Below are 7,500 nucleotides of genomic sequence, written 5' to 3'. Positions count from 1 at the left end.
CAATCTGGAACTTTGCAAATCCTGAAACAGAAAAACACACAAACTCAGAATGGATGGGTCGTCGCTATAGTGAGTGTCACAAGTTGTTCCATGTGTTTTCTTACAGTGTAGAAAGCAAGGCTTAGACTCCGGATTAACAACCGTTTAATTCATCCGTTATATCCAATAAGGGAGTGATGACTTAACGCCAACAGCCGAAAATTCTTTTTCTCAGTTATACAAACAGAACGTAGACAACAGAACGTCAAGTGAATTTCACGATCCCTGGGATGTGAATGGGAGAAATATTCGGGGGGAAAACACAGGCACTCTCTCACTTGATGAAACGAAAAGCAAAGCGTTGTGCTGTCATTTGGTGCCATAGGTGAACTGCACTAACGGCCATGATTATAGGCTAATACATACACAGTTCAGCTGAGGGACAAGAGTATGGTTTACCTCTTGTATAAACATGAGGCATTTTTCCTTCAAAACGTTTCGTTGGCGATAACTCTTAGCAAGACAATGCAAGACAAGCAATTTATTTCGTGTATCCAATGGAGGCATTGAACATTACGCACATGCGTTGTTTACGTACACCATACCCCCCCCCCCCCCCCCCAAAAAAAAGCGAATGTCAAAACAAAACCAAAAAAGACAAATAAAGAAGCCGATTCAAACAAACACTGGGACACAAACAAGTCAATTTCGTGACTAACAATAGAAAACAATTATTTTGAAAAAGAAATTTGTGTAGTGGGTATGACCAAGCAAAAACCATTGTCTATTATTTCAAACAGAAAAGGACTGCTTTAAAAAAAATCCTTACTACAAAAACTCTTGATACTTTCTGCATCCTGTCTAGACAAGATAACTGCAGCTCTCCTCTCGCCCACTGGCCTGATTCTGCCCTCCAACCACTGAAGAAAGTTCCAGATTCACTAGCATAATATATGATCTTCAGAGCACGACACAGCGAGTCTTTCACTCCACTTTTGATGACACTTCACTGGCTCCTTGTCGCAGAAAGAATCAAACACAAAACTGCATGCATTTGTTTCTTCAACATCGCGACTGGGGCTGCCTCGCCTTATCGGTCTGTCTGTCTGTCTGGTTTCCCATTACACTACTTCTCTCACTCTCTCCGCTCTGTCACAGACACAAGCATTCTCCATCTGGGTCGCTTCGAGCTCCTGGTTCCAAGGTGGTTTTTGCTGCTTCTGAAGCTATGGCCCACAACTCTGGAATTGTACTCCCTTTCCTTGTCTGATACTCTTTCCTGTGTCTCATCCTTCACGCCTGTCATCAAGGCTCAACTGTTTCAGTGATGCTATAAAACATGTTTGTTTTGGGTTTCAATGTGTTCATATCAATGCTTTTGAGCAATATGGTTCCAGAATTTCACGGACATAAGTCTTACCTTTTATATCACATATCACACATATCATATATATATATATATATATATATATATATATATATATATCCATCCGTGTGTGTGTGTGTGTGTGTGTGTGTGTGTGTGTGTGTGTGTGTGTGTGTGTGTGTGTGTGCTGTTGAAATATGCAGTTTGAATGTGGGTATATGCGCCCAGAACCTGAGACGCACTGTGACTAAGTTTCATCATCGCAATTACCATTAACAAAGCTTACTTTTAGAATTCAGAACCAGCTTAAGTCTTTCTGTCTAAAACCTTTCGTTCGTTTCTTTTTTTCTTTTTGTGTACATTTAATATCTATTGACTGGTCACAAGGTGAAACAATATGTTGAATGCATTATGTTGCATTCTGTCATAAAGTATTGTAAATACTTTTTTTGGCTTTAATTATCTCCGGGTATTTATTCCATTTGTTTCCTTGAACATAAAGACACCTCTGATGAAAGTTATCGAAAGTTCAACGATGGTATACTGCTTAAGTTTTCATTCTTTGTCCAAACACACAGAGAAATACACACAGTTTATTGTTATTGTTGCTGTTTCCCCCACCCCCCCATCCCCACCCCGTTTATAGGTGTTCCTTCTATAGAGAGAACAGATCAAGGTCTGGTCAGACTGTATAAATTCCTACTGGCAGAAATCCAAGCGGTCATTTATACTGGGTGAAACCGAATTAGCTTATCTGCTGGCGGGATTCGTAATTACATTTTTCTTCCCTCGGAAAATCTCAATTTCTTTGTGTTAAAGGTATAAATCTTTCATGGAAAGAAAGATCCGCTAATTCTGGTTTTTACAACGAGCAACCTGATATGTTTTACGTCAAACTTACCACATTACAGCTGCTTTGGCACAATTGGGTGGATGGACACCACTATCTTTTTTGTTTTTCATTTTTCACTAGTTTTATTCAGTTTCGATATAAGAAAAATATAGAAAGAAAAAAAGAACAACATTATTTACAAGAACGTAGCACTCAAATGTTCGGCAAATTAATAATGAAATGTTTGGTGGTAGTTGAGAGTGGGAGTGGGGGTAGTGACAGTGATAGTGATTAGATAACGACAAGAAACAGAGAGATTTGACACTGTTGCTTATAGACAAGAGGCAGACAGACAAACAGATACATACATACATACATACATACATAGATTGAGGGCGAACCAGCCAGCGGGCGAGCGAGCGAGAGAGAGATGGGTGGAACAGAGAAGTAGACCAGATAAAAACAAAGCGTTGAGTATTAATATTCATATTGTATCGTATTGAGTTGTATCGTTCTTTGCCACAAAATATGTTTCTGTGTGAATATTTTAACTGTACAATTAAATGTATGGCAAAGAAAGTTTAACCAACTCATTCTACTCCAGGTACGAGTCATCTCGTAAAAGTGACTTCAACAGCGGTGAAGATGGCACAGTATGTAAGGGAAAAACAGAACAAGGAGATGTCCATACGATCAGTTCTAAAATGTAAATCTCTAAACTAACATCTGAACCCAGCTGGGCCAGAAAGTGTGTGTGGAACAGAAGTAACTATGTAGTATGGAGAATGTAGAAGTTGGTAGACTCGCAAGACTAACAGAAAGCAACTGAATTACAGCGAGAGAGACCGACGAGAGAGCACACGCCGTTTAGATGATAAATGCCTGTGACGAGTGGCCGATTAAATTGCTCGGCTCGGAGTTGGCGACTTCAGAGCAGTGTATTTCACAAATTGGTGGAACTTCCCAAGGCTTCAGCCCTCACCGCCACAGGAAATGACGTCAGAACGCAGACCTTCACGTCAGATTTATCACAGTGGCTCAGAGCGGCATCGGCTGGTTCATTAACGATAATTACTTAAACTTGAAGAGACCACACACCACGAAGCTTCGACAAAAACCCAGCTCGTGAGGTCAGTCCGTGTGGCGCTTTTGTCAGAATAGCGAACAACCCTCGCTCTTTGTATGCATGGCTCGGTCATTTAATAATAACAATAATAATAATAATGGTATTTATATAGCGCTGAATCTTGTGCAGAGACAAATCAAAGCGCTTTCGCACCAGTCATTCACACGCATGCATAACTCTAAAACTGTAGAAACTAAAGACAAGGAAGGGCAGGCAAGGGAGGCTATTTTAAAAAGAGGTGGGTTTTAAGGCCAGACTTGAAAGAGCTGAGTGTGGAGACTTGAACCGAAAGAGGAAGTTCATTCCAATCGCAAGATCCAGAGACAGAGAAAGAACGGCGGCCAACAGTCGAGTGTTTGAATCTGGGTATGCGTAAACAAAGTGGATCCGAAACCGATCGAAGTGAGCGAGTTGAAGTGTAGAAGTGAAGGCAGCCGCAGAGATAGGAAGGGGCAGTTTTGTGAATGCATCTATAACATAGAGTGCATTTACATCTTTCATACTGTTGACACATGCATCACACAGGCGTGAATTCCCACAACAAGAACAAAACAAAGTAACACCATGATCTGCTTACCTCGCGGTGAAGAGCAGTTGAGGAACAGGTCACTGGGAGAGTGTCCGGAGGACTAGAATTTCCAATTATTTGTGCGTTACATATACTACCACTGACACATCAACACCACAGTTTTCTCAACAATGGCCCTTGGATGTCCCCTTGCAGGTGGCTGGCCCATTTACAACACGCTTCAGTCTCACCTGATTCTCAATAACATGATTGGTTTATCCAAGCCTTTTTTTTTTTACCATCGTCAAAAACGGGACCCTGCAAAGGCTACACCTTAGAAAGGATCATCCAAATTTTTGGGTCAGGAGGGAATTTTTAGATATGCAAATGTCTGTTTCCCTGCAGTCCAGAATATTAGGGCAGCAAATCACGTGAAGGCGATGCAAAATGCGTGTTCGCGGGTTAAGATCTGACAGGAGAATATGCTCCACCGCATGTGTGTGCACGCACAGGCAGACACACAGATCAGAAACGCAAACACAGAAAGGGTGTGTGGATGTCGGCGGTTCAGCCAAAAGCCTCCCACATCTTAAAGTGGACATGATCAACTTTGTTTGAGGACATGACATCCTCTATTTGTACCAAATTCTGGATTACAAAAAAGTCATACTCTCTCTGGTCAGTATGTGGGCGTGTAGGTGAGGTTTTAGGTGAGAATACTGGTACTAACAATCCTTATTTTTGTATATACAAGTATGAAATGATCTGTTATGAAATTCCCTCTGGTGCGTTGTGATGATGACTCTTTTGAGTAAGTGTGATCCTTTCGTTCAGTTGATATAACAGTAGCAGAGTTCACTGAAGCCAGAGTTCTGGTTGGACTACAAATACATATTGTTACTGTTACTGTTACCGTGTCTTCGCGTAAAATCAAACTGGTATACTTGCACGCACTTACATCTATAGTCCGTCAGCCTGTCTGTAAACACCGATCTGCACAAACTGCTTCGTTATTCCAGCTCAACTTAAAGGCAAACACACGTGTGTCTGAATGGAATGTCATATCAACCTGGCAATATGTTGATTCTGTGATTCGTTGTTTTTGGCTGACATCACTTATTCTTCTTGTAATCATTCCTAATTTTTGTTGTTAGTTGTTGTTTTTTCTCCTTTTGTCCTTCCTTTTTTTCTGTGTCCCTCGTCTTCTTCGTGGTCATCTTCATCATCATCTTCTTCTTCTTCTTCTGCGTTCACTCGTATGCACACGAGTGGGCTTTTACGTGTATGACCGTTTTTACCCCGCCATGTAGGCAGCCATACTCCGTTTTCGGGGGTGTGCATGCTGGGTATGTTCTTGTTTCCATAACCCACCGAACGCTGACATGGATTACAGGATCTTTAACGTGCGTATTTGATCTTTTGCTTGCATATACACACGAAGGGGGTTCAGGCACTAGCAGGTCTGCACATATGTTGACCTGGGAGATGGTAAAAATCTCCACCCTTTACCCACCAGGCGCCGTCACCATGATTCGAACCCGGGACCCTCAGATTGACAGTCCAACGCTTTAACCACTCGGCTATTGCGCCCGTCATCTTCTTGTTCTTATTCTTATTGTTGATATTCGGGTTATCTCTTCTTTCAGGCATAAAAGAAAACAAACGACAGAAGGGAATGAATTAGATAAGGTCAGCATGAAAGAGAGAATAAAAGAGAGAAAAAAAAAAAGACACAGAGAAAGGAAAAAAACCCGAGATGCTGGGGCACACAGCCCTAGTTCTTGATGTGTTACGCAAGAGACATAAGTATCTGTGGGAAGTCAATATCGCCAGAAACAGATCATTTCTGCGTTAATGGGAGAAAGAAAAAGGTGTCTTTTATTTCACAGAATCGAAAACAAAAATGTTTTATTCCCAAAATGAAAGAGAGGGAGACACCCACACAGACATCGATAGAGAAATATGGAGTAAACGTGAAAAAGAGGAGAGAATGAGACAGATAGAGAGGGGAGGAGGGGGAGAAGAGACAGACAGACAGGAGAGAGAGAGAGAGAGAGAGAGAGAGAGAGAAAGAGGGGGAGGAAGGAGGAGGAGGAGGAGGAGAAGGAGAGACAGAGAGATAGACAGATTGGAGAGAGAGAGAGAGAGAGAGAGATGGGGAAAGCGACGGGGACAGGGACATAAACAGAAAGAGATTGAGAGAAACAGACAAGAGACCGGGAACGGTGACAGACAGACAGATAAAGTACAACAACCACACTTTGTGGATTGATATCCAACAGCTCTCGTCATTCAAAGAAGAAGAAGAAGAAGAACAGAAAGATACAAAAGAGAATGAAAATGAAAAAAATAAAATCCACTAAAAGTCCAATCTATCGGGCCAGTCGAGGCAGCAAACAACCGCCCGTGGCCAGTAAATACCAATCTGACAAAAACACTTTGGCCCAATTTCCCTGGAGACCGGCACGGCACCGTACCACCTTTCACTTGTTTAATATAAGGAAGAAAAGAATGAAGAAAAAGAAGTGGGGGAAAAAAAAGGAAAAAGAGAGAGGAAAATGGATTTGTTTGTAATGATAACAGGCACTGACCTTCTTGCGGACATTACACCCCCCCCCCCCTCCACCCTGCACCCACCACGGCTCATCCCCGTCCACCCCATTCCCATCACCCGCCTAACACTCCTGTTCACCAGAAGAGAAAAAAAAATCACAATAAAAACATAAATAAAAGAAAGACTGGCAGACGGAATGAAAAATAAAAAATCCAGAAAAAATAGGAAGGATGAAGCACACACACACACACACACACACACACACACACACACACACACAAATACCGCTTTCAACCCATCCCCATCCACCCACCCTCTCTCGGAAACAAGGAAAGAAAAATCTCCCATCCCTTCCGCTCAATAAAAGGAGGGGAAAGAAAAGAATGAATAAAAGCAAGAGTGAAAGGAGAATAAAAGAAAGAAGCTCGAAAAAAAACAAACGTAAAGCAAAGAAAGAAAAACAATATGAAAATATATCACGGCCTCGTAGGATTTTGAAAATAAAGCAAAAAATAAAGTAAAATCAAAATCAAACACAAACAAACAAAAAAATAATTCACCAATCTCAGGTTCCAGCCAGTAGAAGGGGGTTGCAAAAAGGAAATCGTTCCAACTGGGGTTTCCTTTTCCTTTCGTTTCCAAATACTGGAACAACACCGTGTGCTCCAGTCTCCATGTGTGCCTGTGCGTGAACCCCCAAACCAAGAGAGTTGGCACTATCGTCTGGAAGGAAGTCAGGTGACAGGTCTCTTTGATTTGGCACTTACGTCAAAAAGAAACTGATCCGTTATAAACATACTTTGGAAATAAGTCTTTTTCTACGTATTTCTAGTATTATTCTCTCTTGGGGAACAGAAAGGCAAAGCGGTATGCACGGCTTCGATGACTGCGTCCCTTTTTTTTTTTTCCTTTACCGATCATCACCAGTAGATGATCAATTTTTCAACACTAGAAAACATGTAACTGAACAAAATTCTTCAAGACATCTTTGTGGTGGAGCCCCATAGAGGGTGGAAAACAAGTTGTGTGGGGCCCTGTAGAAGGGTGGGGCCCTGTGAAGGCTGGGTAACACTGTGGGGCCCTGTAGAGGGTGGAAAACATATTGTGTGGGGCCCTGTAGAGGGTGGAAAACATG

The 7,500-nt window shown here is 41.9% G+C and overlaps 1 protein-coding gene across 7 annotated transcripts in view; it reads right to left on the bottom strand.

Moving 5' to 3' along the window:
- LOC143295404 (axotactin-like) overlaps positions 1-25 on the bottom strand; it is a 348,925-nt gene extending 348,900 nt beyond the window's left edge. For all 7 annotated transcript variants that reach the window (XM_076607083.1, XM_076607080.1, XM_076607084.1 and 4 more), the window contains exon 1: positions 1-25. This exon is cut by the window's left edge and continues 58 nt beyond it. The gene's annotated coding sequence lies outside the window, so the exon portion shown is untranslated.
- Positions 26-7,500: the final 7,475 nt, after the last annotated feature.

Source organism: Babylonia areolata, chromosome 20, assembly GCF_041734735.1.
Source record: "Babylonia areolata isolate BAREFJ2019XMU chromosome 20, ASM4173473v1, whole genome shotgun sequence".
Lineage (NCBI taxonomy): Eukaryota > Metazoa > Mollusca > Gastropoda > Neogastropoda > Buccinidae > Babylonia > Babylonia areolata.
The sequence above is the reverse complement of the archived record's forward strand: the minus strand, read 5'-3'. Positions and strand labels throughout refer to the sequence as shown.